Source organism: Gallus gallus, chromosome 4, assembly GCF_016699485.2.
Source record: "Gallus gallus isolate bGalGal1 chromosome 4, bGalGal1.mat.broiler.GRCg7b, whole genome shotgun sequence".
Lineage (NCBI taxonomy): Eukaryota > Metazoa > Chordata > Aves > Galliformes > Phasianidae > Gallus > Gallus gallus.
The window spans coordinates 31,378,835-31,399,877 of NC_052535.1; the positions used below are offsets into that span (position 1 = coordinate 31,378,835).

General features: G+C 38.7%; 1 protein-coding gene across 1 annotated transcript in view; it reads right to left on the reverse strand.

Annotated features, from left to right (window-relative positions):
• The window catches only part of TTC29 (tetratricopeptide repeat domain 29), a 238,501-nt gene extending 220,410 nt beyond the window's left edge, over positions 1 to 18,091 (reverse strand). The window contains exon 1 of the mRNA XM_040700300.2: positions 17,749 to 18,091. The gene's annotated coding sequence lies outside the window, so the exon portion shown is untranslated. The remainder of the gene's footprint in view (positions 1 to 17,748) is intronic.
• Positions 18,092 to 21,043: the final 2,952 nt, after the last annotated feature.

Below are 21,043 nucleotides of genomic sequence, written 5' to 3' on the forward strand. Positions count from 1 at the left end.
GATGAAAACAACTTGAAAATTAATTAGTCATGCACAGGACATTCAGTACTTAACTGTATGGTTTTCTTTAGACATGCTTCCCTGCCTCAGCTAGCAGGTCAAAGTTATTCAGCTTAGATTAAGACACAGAATTTGATGTTACCTTCTGATATAAAACAATAAACAGAGGTGTTCAAACACGTACAACTTCTACACTACAAATTGTACGGTTACAGGGCAAGATGACAAAGTTCTCTGGAAGTGGAGGGGCCACAGGACTGCTTTGACAGTAACAACTGTGATATTCACTACATAGAACAAAAAAAGACTTAAATTAAACAACTTCCAGATGAATGACTGGACGATGCAGATGCATGGGATTGGAAAAGGAATACAAAATAGTTTACAGAGAACAGCAATACCAATAATTTCAAATTCTTCTAGGTTACACAGATCCTTAGAATCATGTTCCTGCTGTGCAATTCTTTTTGTGGCTACTAACCTGTAAGACTACTTTGCCTTCAGCAGTGCACACTTCCTACCACTGCACTGCCCTTGAATGGCTTCCCTCTGTCATCCACAAAGTTATCAAGAAACTAGTCACTTGTCTTTCAGGGAGAATGAAAGTGATTTAATTTGCATGAGATTCTGAATTCATTTTATGCCATCAGATTGAAAATCCAAATATTCCAGCTATAGAAGAGAGAAGAATTGAGCATCCCCAAATGCATTCCTGCAGGGAAGTATTAAGCAGCACAAGAAACATAAACTTGGCTATTGGTGTCTTTTTCAATCACCTGAAATGGTCTGGGCCAAAAGTCAGAACTCCATTACAAACATACGAGGAAATAGAATCCCAGGATAATTTAGGCTTGAAGAGAAATTTAGCAATTGTCTGATAGGCTTCAAGTATCTCAGAGCAGGATCCACTTCAAAGTTAAAGTAAGTTGCCCGAAGTTATAATGCGGTGAACTCAGAATACCTCTAAGGATGCAGACTCCACAACTTCTCTGTCAAGGGTTTCAGTATTTGGCCACTTTCTCTGTGAAAGTATTCATAGAGTATATAATCAGAATTTCTCCTGATGCAACTTATGTTCATTACACTTGGTCTTTCACCATGATCATCAAGAGCCTTGTTCTGTCTTCTCTATACTCTCCCGTTAGACAGCCGAAGACTGCAGCAAGATCCTCCCTTGTCCCTATATTCTAGAACATGGTATTTCTTCTAGAAACATAAAGAATTCATCGTAATGTATTCAAATGAGAAACATCAATACAGAGCTTAAATATTACAGCTGATACAACTAACTTGGTCTTGGGTGTTTCTTTTTTCTTTTTGCTTCTTTTTTTTTTTTGGTTGTTGTTGTTAATTAAGAAGAATGGAAATTTTGACTGGTTATCATACAACAGTAATAAAAGTATATACCATAGTATATGAGAACCAGTAAACTGTTACACATTGCATTGGGTTTGCTCACAGACATAGATTATATCAATCTGATGAAGTGACTGCACTCATTAACTTGGTTTACCATAAGCATTCTCTTAGTATTATCTCAGTATTACATTCCTTACCTTGACAGAGCTTTGATGTTCATGTCTAGCCAGGTCAGATAAGAGATGATGCTACCTTATCTCAGAAATCACAGTCTACTTTAAAACCTTCTTTAATAAGCAGGATTTAAAAGCAGTTCATTTGGCTCTCTGCTACAGGAAAAAGAATGTTATTGAGTTACACACACCCATAATAAGAGACAACAGCTGGAATATGTTTTACTAGAGATATAATCCAGCAAGAATACTTAAAGTCCAGTGCTTGACCTAAGTAAGGGAGTGTCCTTGTAAAGGAAAAAGATTTAGCTCAAATGTTTGAGATAGGCAAACATTTCAAGTGTTCCATTAAGACTTCAAGACCTGCACTTCTAAGTTCAAAATAAACTTCATTGAACTCAAAGAAATGTTTTTTATATATTATATATATACATATATACATATATATATATATGTATTTTAAGAGAGTCTTCTGTGGAAATGAGACTCAATCAGCATAAAGCAGGTATGTACTCCATTGTACCTAAACTCTCAATAGCATATGCAAATCTGTACTTTGACATATGTAAATATCTTCACTGAGAAATAGGGGAAACTTTCGGAATCTTGTTCCCATCACAGCTGTTATTACTGCACAATGTAGCAAAAGAAGAGACATACAGGAAGCATGCTCTAATATACGTTCATATTATCTAAGTATTTTGATACCATTGCCAGAAAAAATATTTTTATGAGCTACAGAATTCACTCAATCTTCAATATATAACATATTCATCCAAAACACTTGCATGTTTCTAAGTAAGCTAGAGTAAGATACAACAATCTCATCTGTATATACTCATTGCCTTTCTGATGCAGAAATGCTGGAAGAGGGCTGAAGATTAAACTTTCCTGACTGCAACAATGAAATAGTCTTTACAAATCACAAATTTTTTGCTTATCTTTCTCCAAACCTTACTATGGATCTACGCAGCACAACTCTCTGCAATTAAGGGCAAACCCTATTGTCAATTCAATTTGATATTTTTAATGAATGTTAGGTATTTCAAACAAACAAACACACAAACTGTAGCCAAAATCAACAATAGAGAACTTCATACTATGTCTATAAAGGTTATTACAGTTTCTGGCATGAACGAGGCTATCTAAACAGCTTTCCTTCTCCAGCCTTTTTCAGAGTTTTAAAATTTTATGCTTTCAAAACAGATTCCCTTTTCTTCATTGTTTTAATTTCTAATGTTTTTTATAAAATGCAACAAAGCTAGTAATAGCTCAGTGTCATTCTTACCATAATACAAGAGAAATCTCAAACTTGTTCATATAAATATTGATCTTGCTTATGTGATTGTGTTAAAGTTCTCTCATTTTTTACTAGGTCTCTAGATCAAATTCCACCTTTCCACTTGCACTGCTTCTCAACACTCTTTGATCATTTCGTTCCTTATCTTTAATTTATGTTTTTCTTGCAGAGTCATGTCTGAGACCCAAGAGCCTGATATCCACTGAGCTACTGCTTTCAAGCAATCACTTGCATAAATTGTTGCCAGTGTATGTAACCTCCTCCTCTAGATGAACTCAGCATCAGATGTCACCAATGAAATCAACTAAATTCAAGCAGCAAAGACTAGAACTGATGGTTGGAAGGTCTAATATTCAGGCTTTTTTTCTTTACACGGTCATTGGAACTCAAAGATTGTGACTTAAAAGATCACCTGTAATTTATGATATGACACTCAAATATTCACAGTCTCCCAAGGGTGGGGGGAAATCACAGTATTTGTTTTGTTGTATCTGCATTCAGGTTGAATGCTAACATTTGCAAATCTGAAAACCATAGAAATGCACAAAAGTACAACAAGATGACTTATTACACCCCCTTCACTTCAAAGTCTCGCTTTGTCTTCCAGCTAAAATAATTTGTACTCAAACACTGCCTAACTTTAACTCAAGTATGAACTCTTAATGAGTATTTCAAATTCTCCTGTAATAATGAACGGATACATTAAAACATTCCTTTCATTTGGAAAGATGCTCCTTCCAATTAGCACTCAGATAATCTATTAAAGTATTACATCAAAACATGATTTGTTAGAGTACATATGACCTTCCAGTTTCATTTGAGAAATGTGTGTACACACACCTTGTTAACTTGCTATTTGGAGTATTTTAAGTATTCAAGCATGCACAACAATTTCAGCATTTATTGTTTAGTCGGGTCTTCTCTAAGACATGCATGTCACTCTCTCCTCAATTCCTCCCAAAGGAGCGTCTTAGTATGAAAATACAGTTCTCTTCCAGGAAAGAAACAAGGAAAGAGAATACACACACACACACACACACACAAACACACACTTTTTAAACCGCAGCTTCAAACACGAGTTTACACATAAATTTAGCAAAACTAAGGCAATTATCGACTAGAAGTAACTACATGAGACTTGAAACATCCAGAAAGCCTTTACGAAACATCCTTACAGCATTTTCTCCACAAAATGCTATATGTTTTGTCAGGTACCTGTTGACTTATGGTAATAGGCAAACAAACACCCCCAAAAAAGAGCACTGCAGAGACTCTAAGGAAATACTGCTGACATCTATGCAAAAATGCAATAAAGAAAAGTGGGAAACAGAATATTCAATCTTCTTTCCTCGCACTTCTATCAATTATTCATCTAGGGCATCTACAGAAGGGATGATGCATGTTCACAAAAATCACACAAAATATAATCCAACCTTCTCTAATTTATCTTTCTGATAATGCTGAATGAATGCTAGAGTATGCTTAAAGGAAAGATGATAATAGAGAGTCCTCACTGAGGATTTCTTGTGGACACTTGAACTCAATTTATAGTTCTGGATATTCAAAGCATATTTCATGAAAACACTTAATTTGGCATGATTAAACATGCCAATCAGTCCAAAGAGGCAGTAAAATCTAGGTTTAACTGCAAGCAAACAGATATTACTCAACTCAGGGCAGCTGCCTTTAAATAAAAACCCACAGTGTTTTACTTCTAAAGTTCACAACCACTTTTCAGAAGCAAGGCCTTGTGTGTTTGCTTCCAGCTCACATCTCTGGAAACAATATATTTTCCAGACAGACATAAACTTGCTTCCAGCTCAAGCAATTTTATTCCGCCCTTAGATTTATTTGTTAGGTCTCAACAATGTGCTAACTTTATCCACATCATTTTTGGTTAGCTCAAAAGACAGGGCTTCTTCCTCTGCACCAGTGAGCAGCTACCTCCTACCTCAATACTTGAAGAGTTTAAGCTTCGTAGAAGTCTGTTTAAGCAACAGTGCACCTCAAACTCATGTTCTTACTTTATCTTAATTGAAAATACAATGAACAAGTTCAATCAGAGCCTGTGTAGGTATAGAAAATTGGAAATATCCAAGGCAAATAACTCTAATCTGGCTGACAGACAAAAGATGTTTTAGGTTCTGTATTTCAGTTATGTACTCATGAAGAAGGCTCAGAGCTTTCTTAGGGTTTTGGGCTCCCCCATAGAAATATTTACTGTTCTCACTCATTTTCAGAGTCATCTACACCTTGACAAATGAAGGGAAAAAAACAACAGTTCTGGTAACTACATACAATGAACCAATAGATTTCTTCATAAGGCAGAAACAAACTGAGAAAGGATAAAAAAAATTCTGTTGGATCCCGAGATCAAAGTGAGTCTTAGGGACAACAAAAGGCAAACAACATCTTTTTACAATGCTTGTTTCCTAGTTAGAAAGAGTAACTTCCTTTCCTCCTTCACCCTGCAGGAAGAGAGCATCAAGGCTCCACTATCACTATCACAGATGCATTCCCACCATTCACATCAGGGATATTGGTCCATTTGCTGGACTGATACTGGCCTAAGTTCTTATGGAGGTGGGGTTTTTTTTATGTTGTTTTTTTTTTTTTTTTTTAAACATTAATACAGCGGTTGGTTAACAATAAGAAGCACAAGGTAAACAATACATCGTAGCTGGCATTCAGCAGCCATAGGCTTGGGGACTTGTATAAGTTTCAAGCTTCAGAGATTTTTTGCTTTTTCATCTTTGTCTAGAGGCAGTCCTTTTTTCATAGATTTGATTATATTTCAGATCCTTTATATTCATTAGTATAAAACAGCACACAGGAGCAGAGATGAGAATTATCTCTCATTCTTTTATTTTATTAGTTTAAGCAATATTTAAGTTTTGAAGGCACATTCATATACTATTTCAAAACAGTCAAGTCAAATCTGCATGTTAATTTCATGAAGTCTTTTTCCAACATCTGATGCAGTAATCAACTGATACAGAAAGCATGTTCTTGAGTCATCCTAGCAGCTGTAGTCCACACTGCCACTGGTGCTCATCTATACCAGAGATTTCATTTCATGCTTCTTCCCCTTCAGGGCTCCCTCTGTGACAACCTTTATGATATTGGCATAGCAAGAATTGACTGATCTAACTGGGAAGACTTCAGTGGGATGGGTAACCTCAATTTATGCTATTTTTTTTTCCTGTAATTCTTTCTCCGTGTCCCTCTAGGTACATTCATAGTGCACACCTGGCCCTCCTGGTTGAGTGACAGACATATTAGGTAGAAGTCAGATTTTAAAATGTTAGTTGTCATAAGGGTAAATGTATGCGAGCTGTGTCACAGAAATGTTCCTATCTCTCTCCAGTGCCTAGAACTCAGTTCAGTTAATTTTTACTGAATGGTTCTGTTCTTTTTTCAGTCAGTTCCATCTATTCAGAGTGTGTCTACAAAACCATCTATTGTTGGTGCAATGACAGGGATAGACTGGGGGCAAGAATGATACCTGGGACTAGAATGGCCCAAGTGCTTATTAAGCTACTCTTGTAAAGAAAAATATTTGAGTTGAGGTTGAGATTCATGAGATTCTCTTGCCAGCAGCATCAGCTGAAGAGGCTCTTTCCCTGTCTATCCCATTTTCTCCTTTTCCTAGTGGTCTCCCCCAAACCATTTATCACCATCACACTGCTATTTGGGTGGCCATTTTATAAACCAGGTTAGAGAGGTGGTCTGGCTTGAAAAACCATACATACCATTTCATCCATCCCATTCCCCATATACCTAACTCTAAAATGAGTTCTGTTCCCTGACATGGTTCACCCCACAGCCATAGCGGCAGAACGGGTGGAATTATTTTCCCTCCCACCTCCCCTAGAACTTCACTTAAATTTCATTATTTCCAGTTCCAAATGGCATATCCAAATAACCCTGTCTTTTTCCTGGTTGCTCAGTCCTGCCAAATGACAGGAAGAAAAATAATTTACTACCTTTATCTACAAGTCTTTCCTCACTAAGAATAGGGAAAAAAGGTACCAAAATAATAATAATTAAAAAAAAAAAAAAATCAATGCTCACAAAACCACTCAAACCCTACAACAAAAACAACCACAGAATAAATCCCTCAAAAGCACCCCATCCAAACCTAAAGTCTCTCTAGAGCTTTACTTCCAGTACAAAGTCATCCTCTAAATGCCAACTAGAAGATGCTTACTTTTGAGATTTATAACATGGGGAGGCACCTTATCAAGCCGTCAGTAATGATTGGCTGAAAAGTATGCACATTACTCCCCAAATGCACCCTTTTTTTCTAGCCACGGCTGGTTATATACATATATTTGCATTGGGTACCTATGGATACTGCTAACTATATGTGGTGATTTGGCTGCAGGCCAGAATGTCAGGTATGCTGTGGATGGGACTTGGATTATTTGAGCCACTCCAGAGATACCAACGGGCCAATTTCACACTTGAGCTAGTCATCTTGATTCCCTTTGGGGTGAACAGATGGAACAGGCACAGCTAAGATACAGTTCATTTCATCCCAACAGAGATATCCACACCATACTACTACACTTACTTTGTTCACAGAGTTGACATTTATAGGATGGGCCCACACTGATGACTTCAAGGGGTGGACATGGTCAGACAAGAACATGAAGCTTGGCTGTTATTCTTCATATTCAGAGTACAAATGGCAATGATCTTAGATGAGCAAGTACCACTATCAAGATCTCTGGAATCTACAAGCATACAAATATTAATCTGTCTACCTTGCTGCACTCACTCTCATCAATCCTTTCTGATTTCTGCTCAATTATTTGCTCCCCTAGAACAAACCATTTTTCCACCAGTCTAAAAACTTGGTACCAGAAGCTACATCAATGGCTTTTTAAGATCACGCAGCATTCCATGATCTTACTCTCTCAACAAAAGTGTATAGAAATTCATGAAATACTAAACATATATTTAGGTTTTTGTTTCTTTTCTTCTATTCTAACCAAAAATCAACAGTTTCTGCAACTTAGTTTCAGATTAACATTTTTTGCCTGGTCTAGAACAACTTAAGGACTTCATATTCTACTGTGAGACCCAGAAACTTTTATTCCTTCTCTGGCAATGGCGTTCACATTGCAATACAACAGATGGATAGCTGTCCTTCTATTGCTTCTCTTTCCCACTCTTTGCCCTTTCTGAACTCTCATTTGAAGATGGCTTGTCAACATCCTGCTTGCCTGGACCATTGATCTTGCCCCAGGATGTGTACTCCATTTCCCCATCTGTCAGATTTCTCATTTTCTAGCCATTTCCTCTCCAGTGTTCCCATAACAACCCATTTTTGCCTTTGGCCTTACACTGCCTCCTCTCCTTTGAGTACTTCTTTATTTTTCTTCCCTTCTTCTCTGGCTATGTTTTTTTTTTTTTTTTTTTTTTTCCCCATTTCAAGCCAGAGGGCAAATGAGCAGTGACCTCTGTAGCTGGCACCAGGACCTCTCCTGTGGCTAGAGAGGAGCCAGCTCCTGTGTGAGATGCAGCCAAGCCTACTTCCCAAGGGAGAATATTCACCTCCCCACACAGCAGCAGTCCTCTCCACTGAAATGCTGAGACAAGTTAAATTTAGATATTGATTAATCCTGTGTTTTTTCTCTTGTCTTCTGGGGAAATCTATGGCCTTTTTCTGTGAAGTGCCAATTTCTTCAGGAGGACAAAGTGGTTCTTTCTCCACATTTTTACCCCTAAAGTCCAAACAACATCTAGAACAATCCTATAAAAGTTCGATTTCTCAGATTAAATAAATTGAACAATAACATGAGTTAAAAACTCAAATTTAAGTGTCTAAGTTGCAGCAGAGATGTACCAGAAAAGCCATGATAGGTAAAGCCTATCAATTAGTTTTTTGCATATCTTGCAGCATATACCTGCATTACTTTCACTAATTGTATGTTTGAAAATGCATGCTCCTGCTTTTCAGCTAGGTTGCTCTTCCGCTGTTTACAACCCCAGGAAGAGCTTAAAGCACCCAAAACAATCAATCACGTAACAAAGTTTTCCTTTCTTATTACAACTGAAGATTAAAATTGAAGGTGGTCAGGCCTGACTTGCGTAGCTTGTGTTCAAATTCATCTGTGAAATCACTATCACAATCCTGTATTAACTCCACTGCCCTACAAAATACTATAATACTGCCCTACACCGAGTTGCACAGCATACTTTATGGTAGTTATTTACATACGAACCCCTCCTGCTGTGTTTACTGGCCCTGGCAGGGCCTCAGTACATGCCCAGGGAACAATGACCATTACCCCATACAAAGAATTGCAACAAAGATTCAGAAGTTGACTGTGTGTTCAAAACTGCCGATGCTAGAAAAGCACGCACCAATATGCTAGTTAAGGTTTTTGTTTGACATTCTAAGTCCATATCAAGCACAGAAAGATGCTGATTTTTTGATTTAAATAGAAAATTGAGACAACTGTATTTCAAGGCCTTTGGTTCTTTTCAGGTTTGCTGTTGTTTTTTTTAAACGTGGTAGGATCTTTCATGTCAAGGTTAATTCTGACTTCATCAGGCAAACACAGGTCACAGTGACATGCAGCGTTAGAGCTGGCCAGCTTCATGTGAACAGTTCAATGAATTATCTGCCTTATTCTGTCCCTGATTTGCCTTTCTCTGCAGTGTCATAATCTAACTGATTAGTACATGATAAATTCAGCAGCTACCAGGCAAACCATTACAAGGATTTTGCATGGCAGATGATTTTTGAAAATAGATTTTATCTGATAAACATAAAAATGTCAGCTCAATCCCTGTAAAAGAGAGTGATGAATGGCATATCTGCAGTGCATGGTGCTGGCTTTCTGTCATGGGAATGTCATACTTCCCTTTGCTGGTATTGTGATAAGCCTGACTATGTTTAGTAGCTTTTGCCAGCAGGCTGTGAGCAACCTAAGCTGCTATTTGACATATCGAGTGTCCTGTCAGCACAAAATGTGTTTAATTGGCCTTACATATACCATTAATGTTAGAGCCACACGTGAATGGAGGTAATTTCTGGGAAATGGTGTGGTGGGAGGTTAAAGAGAAATAAAATACTGTAAATTAAATAATGAATTGGGTTGAAGAAGCTCACACATGGATCTCACTGTAGTACTTCAAAAATGAGAAACTGAGTCCATGCTTTTACTGATGTTGTTATAGAGTCCTGTGGGATTTATAGTTTCCAAGTTGTAGAAAATGAAGTTTATCAGAACAGAGAACCTTGGAAACCAAGCTTAAAAGACAAAACAAGACACACGCTAGTTTTCTCTACAGAAAAGCTGTCCTAGTAAAAAAAAAAACAGTAAAAAAAACTCTGCACCATTAGCCAAAGAATTGCAAAGAAGTTATTTGAAACAAAAGCAGCCTAAGATGATTGATGAAACATTTTCTTTAAAGCTGCTAACTCTACCTTAAAGGCATAGTGGGGGTATGATCTGAATATGATCTGAATGTGATCTGCGCTCTGAAGTGTTCATTCCTCTGGAATTGTCAGCAATTGACATCTTATTACCAAGGTCAATACCTCAAAACAAAACAACCTGCCCCATACCCTCCACCCCTAAACCTACCACAGCAAAACAAATGAAGATATAAGATAAAAAATTTGCTGCAGTTCCCTCCTGTTGGTTTACATGTGAAGAGCTATCAGAAAATTTTAAAAGAATTACTAACTCTGGTTAGTAAATTCCATTTGAATCAAGTAAAGCTTTCCAAAGAAATTAATCAATTCAAATGAAAATCTTTTTTTGATGATCAAGATGGAGTTTGGCAGTGCCTTATTTTGATATTCACAGAGCATAGGTTTTCCATTTTTGAAATGACCCTATTTTACGTTAATTACAATAAAATGATTTTTGGCAAAAGTTGAAGAGTTTTAAGTGACCCAAATCTGTCTTTCTCCAGATTCTGGTTCCAGAATGTTAGAAAACTCTACTTCCATTACAGTTCAGGCCTCAAAGCTAAACTGCAAACTATAGCGTTTTCTTTGGTTGTTTTTTTATTTTTGTTTAAGAAAAAAGAATTCTTGCCAACTGTAATTTGTGGTAAGTAACTTATAAGTATGGGGAAGTAAAAGAGGGACCTATGACCTTGAGAATTTCTCCTTAGAGAAAAGATAAACAAGGAACAATAATCAGAGGGACAACAGAAACGCGCAATATAATATTCCCTGCTATGCTTAAAAAACAAAGCAACAACTACAAAACATTAAACATAGTGCCGGGTTATGCCCATTACTACTTGCATACAAATTCAAAACCTTAGTATTAAAACACATTTTAAATTAAATAGTGCTGTTCAGAGCTAACTGAAGTTTTATAACTGAAGTTATAAGTTTGAAACCATTTCCCCTTGTCCTATCAACACAGACTCTGCTAAAAAGTCTGTCCATTTCTTTCCTATCGCCCCCCTGTAGGTACTGAAAGGCTGCTCTCAGATCTCCCTGGATCCTTCTCTTCTCCAGGCTGAACAGCCCCAGCTCTCAGCCTGTCCTTGCGGGGATGGTGATCCATCCCTTGGATCATTTTTGTGGTCCTCGTCTGGACACGCCCCAACAGATCCATGGCTCTCCTGTACTGAGAACTCCACATCTGGATGCAGTACTCCGGATGAGGTCTCACCAGCACAGCCTAGAGGAGCAGGATCACCTCCCTCAACCTGCTGGCCACACTTCTCTTGATGTAGCCCAGGACATGGTTGATTTTCTGGGCTGTCAGGACACATTGCTGGCTCACATCCAGCCTGCTATCCACCAGTCCTTTTCAGCAGGGCTGTGCTAAATCCTTTCATCCCCCAGCTTGTATTGGTAATGGCGGTTGCCTCAACTCAAGTGCAAGAACTTTCACTTGGCTTTGTTAAATCTCATAAGGTTTTACTTGGCCCACTGCGCAAGCCTGCCTAGATCTCTCTGGATGGCATCCCATTCCTTGGGCATGTCAATCACAGCCCACAGCTTGGGGTTTTAGGACTACATAAATAAATCAATAAATAAAATTATCCACTGATGTTTGCAATACCATTTTCAGTTTATATAAACACACAACTTGCACATTTTCAAACTGAATGCATAGAGTTGCAATCAGATACTCAACTAAAAAACCTGATCACGTCTCTTTACCAGACTTTCACAATCCCTATCTTAGCAAAGAAAAATATCCTTCACTTCACAATCACACTTTATTCACGTCATCACTTTGTGGCAGTATGCCCATTTTGAACAATTATTGTCAAGAACGAAGTACAGGAAGAGTAAGATCTCATCAAAAATCTTTGATGAACACCTTGAGATCTCATTAAGAATTGCAACCACTGACATAGAACCAGATTGGTACTTTAGTTTCACAAAAACAGGGTAAAATATCCCATTACTTTTATGTTTTTATTCTTCTGTTTCTCTTTAAAAAAAATAAGAAAAAATATTTTAAATTAATATGTTTTGTTACTTACATATTAACTATACTGTATATTTTGCAATAAAATATTTTGCAAGCTCAGAAAGTAATGCCTCCTATTTTATTATGTTGTTCCATAACAAGAGGCAGATATCGGTGTTATGGCAGTAGTAGTTGAGCCTTCCCACCATTATCCCATTACATGTTGTTGCTGTGTGACAGATGGCAGCAGAGAGCAGTCTGACAAAATGGCTGCTCACGTGGATGTGCATATGAAGCAAAGGTGTGTCACTGAATTCCTCCTTGTGGAAAAAAATGGCACCCGCTGACATTCACTGATGCTTGCTGAAAGTTTTTGGAGACCAAACAGTGGATGTGAGCACAGTGAAGCAGTGGGTGGTGTGTTTCAGCAGTGGTGACAGCAGGTCACCTTCATTGGTGCAGACTGTTATGAGCACAGCATGCTGGCTCTTTTTCATCACTGGTGAAAATGCATAGCTAATGGTGGTTACTATGTTGAATCATGCTCTTTGTATCTGTTGCTGCTTCTATGGAAATAAATAGGAGGCATTATTTTTGGAGCAACCTACACATATATGACCCCAAACAATTTCTATTCACTAAATGCAACCCAGGCAAGCCAAAAGGTTGGACACTCATAGGGAACACGCTATAGTCAAGTAATGCTCTTTTACTTAGATGGTTTACCTTTTGAGTATAAATGGCAGTCCCAGATCTCATAGCCTTTCCTCATAAGAGAGATGCTCCAGGCCCCTATAGCCATTTTTGTTGCCCTCTGCTGGACTCTCTCTAGCTCATCTTTCATGAACTGAGGAGCCCAGAACTGGACACAGTACTCCAGATGTAGCCTCACCAGGGCAGAGTAGAGCAGGAACATCACTCCCTCAGGCAGCTGGCTGCACTCTTTTTGATTTGGCCCAGGATACCGGGAACAAGGGCACATTGCTGGCTTGCGGCCAATCTATTCTCCACCAGGACACCCAGCTCCTTCTCCACAGATCTCTTTTCCATCAGGGCAGCCCCTAAACCAAGGCATGCAGTTTATTCTTTTCCAGGTACAGGACTCTACACTTACTCTTGTTCAACTTCATAATGTTCCTTTCCACTCAACTCTCCCATCTACTCAGGGCTCACTAAAGGGCAGCACATTCTTTTCATGCATCAGCCACTCCTCCCAGGTTTCTGTCATCAGCAAACTTGCTGAAGGTGCACTCTACCCCATCAAACTCCCTCTTGCTCCAGCCAATCTGTTTTTTTCCACAAATATTTCTGCAAAGGCTTTAAAATAAATCTACAGCTCTGCATTCTGACCCTTTGGAATCTACTGGGTGCTTTAGCAAAAAAATAAACACACAAACAAAAAAGAACCCACACATCAATGTGGCTGCATGACAACTACACTAAGTGCTGATCTGTTTCTTCTATGACTTTTTTGACTTTTTGCCAGTCAAATGGAATAGGACTACTGCTTAGCTATTTGGCTTCCAAACAGGCTACCATACACCAATTGCCATAATCTCCTTAATATCAGTGTAAGTGATAAATCTCTTTCTTTAATCAGCACTGGATATTGCCCTTAAATCAGAAATAAGAGTAAGTTCTTGTAACTACTATGTTCTTCCCTTGAAAATGATAAACCAAGAGTTTACTTGATTTCATTTTTTTTTTTCCTCCTTTCTTCAATCTGTTTCTTCCATGCCCCCAAACCAACAAGCTGAGTTTTCCCCATGGGCAATTGATGGTTTTAAGTGGACTGTTCAGCAGCTGTGCCCTGCTGACTGCCCTATTGATTGGTTTCTCACATGGCTCTTAATAGGTTTATTGATATTTTGGATTCATTTTGATCCAATTTTTGTCAATCTCCACATTTTCACAGTCAGGTTCCCTTTTGTTTGAGGAATGGATGCAATTAGTCCAGCTCTTAAAAGTCATGTTGTTGGTTTTTTTTTTTCCCCCCCCACTAATGGCCTAGCCATCACCCTTATCTACCCAGACTCTTTTCTAATTCTTCTGTTTCTTTGTGTGTGTTTATATTTAGAAAAAGAGCTCCAGTCAGGTAGCTTCACATATTAGAGGCAAGATCTGTGAATTACCAAATGGGTTCTGAACGTAAGCAGTTTGGTAGCAACTTCTCTCCAAACTAGTTTTTTTTTTCACTGTTTTTTTTTTTTTTGTTGTTGTTGTTGTTGTTCGGTTAGCTGTTTTTTTAAAGATCTATTATCTTGCTAAGATGATAATGCCATGTCCCATACCAGCCTGAGGAACATGGAGCACACTGCTGATCTTGTCTGGACTATCCTACCACAACCATGGTCTAGTTTGGATTTGACACCTTCTGACTTCCATCTGTTCATGCCGATTAAAGACGGACTGTGTGAGTAGAATTCCGAGCAATCACACACCATCATACCAGCTGCGAAACTGTGGGTCACTTCCACTAGTGTAGCACAGTATGCAGGCTCTTGTTCATCACTGACAAAAAAACATAGTTATTAGTGGTGGCTGTGCTGAAAAATAGTGTTTTGTAGCTGACAATTTGCTCAATCAACTAGTGTCACAGTGCTCTTTGTTGTAGTTTCCAAAGTCATAAATAGGAGGCATTACTTTCGGAGTAACCTAGGTACACCTGACTTTGTGTCCAGTCACTCAGCAGGAATCAATGCATGGATGCCTCTTAGAGTAGGCCACAACAAAAGTCAGAAATTGAATAGTAGTAAATCTTTTCCTGTGTGTTCCCCTTCCCAAATCTTACAGCTTTTACAAACACAGCTTTTACAATTATCAGAAAATGCTCATGTCCATAAATACAAATCATATTCTTTTTACTAGCATCCCTCATGCTTCTCAGACAACTTTTAATCTCCATTCAAAGTAAATGTGAAGTAAATTCTTCAGCACAGGCACTGCTCAACATCTTGCACAATGCAAGCTGAACTCTTAGGCCTTTTGTTTGTAAAGCAAAATTAAAATATCTGAAAACAGTATTTCTTCAGGTGTTTCAAAGAGTTGAGGATGCTAATACTTTTAAAAAATAAATATCTAGAAAATTAGTCTATTTACATATTAAGTTTATACATTAAGATCTTTCAACTTCTAGCTGAGTTGGAGCCAAGGTCACGTCTGCCTTTTGTTTACACAGCAGGAGGATAAATGAGGGGTTCTTGGCTGGCTGAGGTTTACAGAAATAACAGAAAGACCTCATAAAAACAGACAGCAATCTGTCTCATACTTGCAGCTCTGCAAACCTGAAATTTGGCAGGCACACGTTGTGGTTAAAGCTTCCTTATTTGGGAGAAAGAGAAACAATAATGTTAAAAAAAATTGAGAGAGAAGCAGCATACTGTAAAAAGACTTCAGATAAGCCAAATTAGGCATGTATTAACTGGGCAAGAACTAAACGGATGGTTTACTAACCGCTACTTCCAACAGAAGAGCTCGGACCCTCTGAACTTTATTTAGACATCTAGTGTACCTGAACACAAAGCGCTCAGACTTCCTCGTGCTCGGACACCTGGAGCTTTAGGTCTGCACAGGCAGGGACCCTCCTGCTCCAGCTCATCTACAGCTCTACTCTTGCAAGCCAGGAAGAAGGGAATGCCAGTTACCAGTCAGCAAGGAGCTGCATTTTCCTGGAAGACTCAATGCCCCAAAGTGCACCAGAAGTGCAAATAAGACCCAGTGTTCAATTTGTGTCATGTTGGACAAATAGCTGTAATTTCATAAAGCCTAGTCCTCAGAAGAATCATGGGATTAAAAAGGGCCCCCCAGAAGTCACCTGGACTGTCTCTATGCCATGAGGCAAGGTGGGTTACACCCATGTCATTCCTGGGTAACAACTGCTTAAACTGTTCTCGTGACAGTCTGCATCTTGCATGTTAAAACCTGAACTCAAGTGGAAAGCAGAGATAAAGATATGCCTATAAAAAAAAGAACAAAAACCCCACAAACCTGCAGCTATCATGAGAATCACTGAATTGAGGAAGCTTGAAAGAGAAAGCATATAACTGAGTATCTTCTGTTGCAGTGAAGAGGACCCACAATGATGCCAACACCTTACATTCTTGAATACATGGCACAAATACTGTATTCTTTGCAATATAGGCCTTAACTGTAGATAAGAAGGCTTCAGGAAATTGTGATTGAGCAGCTGCACAGACTATACGCATACTGAGATAGTAAGAAATTTACTACAGCCCTTCTGCCTGATTTTTATTCCTTCTTTTCTCACCTATACAGATTGTTTGAGGGCTTAGTTTCAGGATATATAAATGGTATATAGCATTTGAGGAGCAAGTTTCATATATGAAACTGTATTATCCCAAAAGAGTATAAGTGCAATGGTACCATGCAACAATTACACAATGTGGTTGTTGGGGTTTTTTTTTTTTGTTCTCATTAGGAAGCAAGAACAGATTCTTTTGTTCTGTCCAAGACTGTTTCAAATCGTTTATCTTTGCATAGTACACATTTGACATGAGTCCAAAATAAGCCATGAAAGCTAGCTAGAAAATTAATGCAAGAAGAGAAAGTTTCTGCTCTCAAAAAGTGGTAAAAGATTTAAGCTGATACATTCCTAACTAAAAATGTCAAGAGTCACAGCTTAAACTTTTTACTTTGATGGAACAAATAACAGGAGAGGAATCAACTGCAGTATCTGCAAGAGAGAATTCTACATGAATTCTGTTTTGACTTCTCTGTTAGAAATTTATTTGCAGTTCTGTAATCTTTATGAAGTGAAAACTTGTCCTGACAAATCTTCAAAAGTTCTGCTAAAAATATTTAAAAACTAGACTCAGCCATAGAGGAAACATGACATTCGAAAATTGAGAGTGAAACATGAAATAACTGAGTTTGGAATAATTTTGTATTCCCACTCATTCATAGCATAATTTCTGAATTTGAATGACTCCTCACAATTAATGTTATTTAGTATATTGATGAATTGTAATGTGGACAATTGTATTTCTTTAGTGACATTTGTACTGATAATGAAGAGAGTCTCAAGAAAATAACCTATCCTATCTCACTCTCCTTTCTCCCTCAATGAACAAACCAAAACAGAAAAAAAGCATTGTGAGATAAAACCATAAGACAAGACTGTGGCTTCAGGTCACACTCATTAAGCACATGAAATTTGTTTTAAATGCATGTCATCAGCATAAGGGCAGCTTGCAGCTGTCAGCCCTGTTGAATCAAAGACAACAAAAAATTCAGCAGGTATCCGAATCCTAAGCTATATTGCTTTGGATGCATATATCACTATTATCACACAAGGACTGACTGTCTCTAGGAATGAATTTGAGCAACAAAAATACCAAGTTTTAAAGTAACTCACCCACAGGAAAAAAACCAACAAAAAAAAACCAACAATAGCTTTTAGTATTCTTGCAGAACAAGAACTTGGTGAGAAGGTGCATATGCTCCCAAGTACTTTCATTCAGTGCCTCTAGGAAATGAAACAGCACGGTACCTTGCTTCAGCAGGTGAGGTTGGGTCATTAGCAAAGATTTTCATCTCTCCACCTGTGCTTGTCCCATTCCCACATGGAGAGGTTTTTTTAGGACTGAAGCTGCCTTGGCCAGCCCCGGCTTGCCCCAGTTAAAGCTCCTCACCAAATTTGGCTTCTTATTTCCACATTTTATTGCTGCAGCCCTGTGATCTCTGGTTTGGTGTCTTCAAGAGACAGAGAGGCTGAAAAGAATTAGCAAAACTCTGGAAAAAATCACTGCAGATAGGAGTCTGGGTAAAACAGGCACAGGGTTCTTGAAGTAATTCATTTATGCACATTTGCCTGCAGGAATCAGCTTGTACACAAACAAAGCATGACCAGAAGTGACTTAAGGCCTGGATACTTTTTATATTCACACGGGATAGAAGACAGCTGTAGCATCAACTTTTTTTTTTTTTAATTTTTATTTTAAGAGCAAAAGATCTTCTGAAAAGTCAAGTAACCCCTAGTATGTTCATTTTGGAGTCCACAGTCCTTTTGGTTAAACCGTACACGCTGAAGTAACTGGTAGAGAGAAGCAGCAGTTCAGCCTATTCCTCAATTCCAGTTAGCTAGACCTGTGGTTTTTGTTATGCAAGAATACTAAGTGCTATTGCAGCATCAAAAGCAAAGTTTGGAACAGATTTTCTTAAGTGTTTCTAATGGATCTAACGTTTTCTCTCGTAAAATAGGAACTCCTATTTCTTAAACACACAGAAGCAAACAGATGCACACAAATGCTTATATGCAACTTGAAGGAGAAAAAAAAAATCTACATCATTCCCTAATTGTTTTCAAAACCCACAAATTATCCTGAATGTCTTTGTAAACAGATCCGATTCTGAATGCCTTCATTAGGTCAAAGGTCAGTTGTGTACTCTTTAGTTAATTCACTGTGTCATAAAACTTGAGATCAAACACTATTTAGAATGATAGATGCAAAGGTCTAGAAAGGAAAATATGGATTACAACTCATGACAAAGGATAGAGTAATGCATCAAATGGAAGAGTCCATCATATATTTATTTCTGAAGAGCCTGGAAGCAATTATGAAAGCTGCAAAGCTGTGGCTTTAGCAAATTGGGAAAATTACTACATATCAAAGATATCCAAATCCATGATTTAAGGATATTAAGTAAACCACACATTTGATTATAACTGCTCTACACAAAAGCTTGTCAAGAGTATTTGAGAAAAGCAAATGTAGAAACTGAATAATAATAAAAAAAAAAGTTGCATGCCTTACTAATAAACAAGTGAAACAGCAGAGGTCTGGAGACGCTCCTAGCAGTGAGTTACATCATTTGCTGCAATGTTTGACTAAACTTCAGATGGACCACAGTCCATTTGAGTGCAGAATGTTCTTTGTATAATATTAGCAAGTCAATAGTGGGCTCCAAATAAAAGAAAAGGGTTCATCATTAGCCATCCCTTCTGTTCCTCTCTTTTCATTACAACAAAAGGCTGTTTCAATTAGAGCCATGCAGATTCTCTTTACTGAGTTTGGTTCCAAGTGTTTTATACAATGCCAGCATCTCCAGGGATTAGCTTCCCCGCAGGCCAAGGCTCTCCCACTGGTGGGTCGGCAGCTTGTTTGGGTCATGCTGTGCTTGCCATTACACCCTTTGGCTCTTTCTCAAGTACTCGTTCTCAGTGATGAGCCTGATCTGATCTCTCAGCAGTGTGTTAGGCTCTGCAGCCTACATCCCTTTAAGACCAGACCCTGAAGTTACTGAAATACAGCAGAAGTGCATCCCCGTGGCAGCCCTTGTTTTGACTTTTGAGGGGGTCATGCAATTTGAGCACATATGTAATATTACATGGTTAACCTCATCCTTCTGCCTCCCACCTCCTGTTTCTCAGACATTTTAAACACAGAAGATCCAAATGCAATTGTCACCATTGAAGACCTTCTTAATAAAGAAGCTAAAGGGAACCTAACTCTTCCTTTTTATAGACAGATATATTGACCTAAAGGTATCAAGCCCATTTAGAGAAGCGTATTTAATCCACCAAAGCTCTGCATACTCAATTATCTTATACAGCACAGATAAACCAGCTAACTCAGGCATAAAATGGACTGAAAGGGGCATACAGTGTAGAAGCAAAAAATACCTGACATTCAAAATCATGACTGTGCAGTGTTAGCAATCATCTTCATTCCAGTACACTTCACCTAGGAGCCAAGACATGACACCAAAAATTGACCGCATTTTCTAACAGACACATATAAAATATCTGCAAATTGATTTGATGCTAGTCTCATCTGCAATTAAGTGCATCTTCTATAGTTGGCTGGCAAAAAATAAGTAGGAACCAAGCTAAATAACAAATGCCTGTAAACTGCTAAGTGCTTATAGAGCAACAGAAATAGTCATTGCTGTCCAGAGAGGTGGTGGAAGCTCTGTCCCTCGAGGTGTTCAAGGCCAGGTTGGATGGGGCCCTGGGCAGCCTGATATAGTATTAAATGGGGAGGTTGGTGGCCCCGCCTGTGGCAGGGGGGTTGGAGATTCATGATCCTTGAGGTCCCTTCCAACCCAGGCCATTCTGTGATTCTGTAATTCCGTGATTCCATCCATTGCTGTCTAAGTACAATAAACGTGGCTGATGAAAATCCACAGGGCAGTAAACTTTATCAGGGAGCTCACAACTAGTACGTAAGCACCACTATTTCCTGTTCAACGTAGTTATTAATGCACACACCCTCAGACAGTAGTTTCAAAGAATGCACTACTTTGACATGACTACAGAGTAATAGAATGGCTTGGGTTGAAAAGGACCACAACGATCACCTAGTTTCAACCCCCCAGGCTAGTTTCAACTAGACCAGGCTGCCCAGAGCCACATCAAGCCTGGCCTTGAGTGCCTCCAGGGATGGGGCATCCACAGCCTCCTTGGGCAACCTGTTCCAGTGTGTCATCTCCCGCTGTGTGTAAAACTTCCTTCTAACATCTAACCTAAACCTCTCCTGTCTCAGTTTAAAACCATCCCCCCTTGTCCTGTCACTATCCATCCTCGTAAACATCTGTTCCCCCTCCTGTTTATGTGCTCCCTTCAAGTACTGGAAGGTCACAATGAGGTCTCCCCAGAGCCTTCTCTTCTCCAAGCTAAACCAGCCCAGTTCCCTCCACCTTTCCTCATAGGAGAGGTGCTCCAGCCCTCTGATCATCTTAGTGGCCCTCCTCTGGACCTGCTCCAAGAGCTCCACGTCCTTGGTCTATAAATTGTACTGCATTAAATATTATGACGTTTATTAGTATACATCAATCTCTGACAG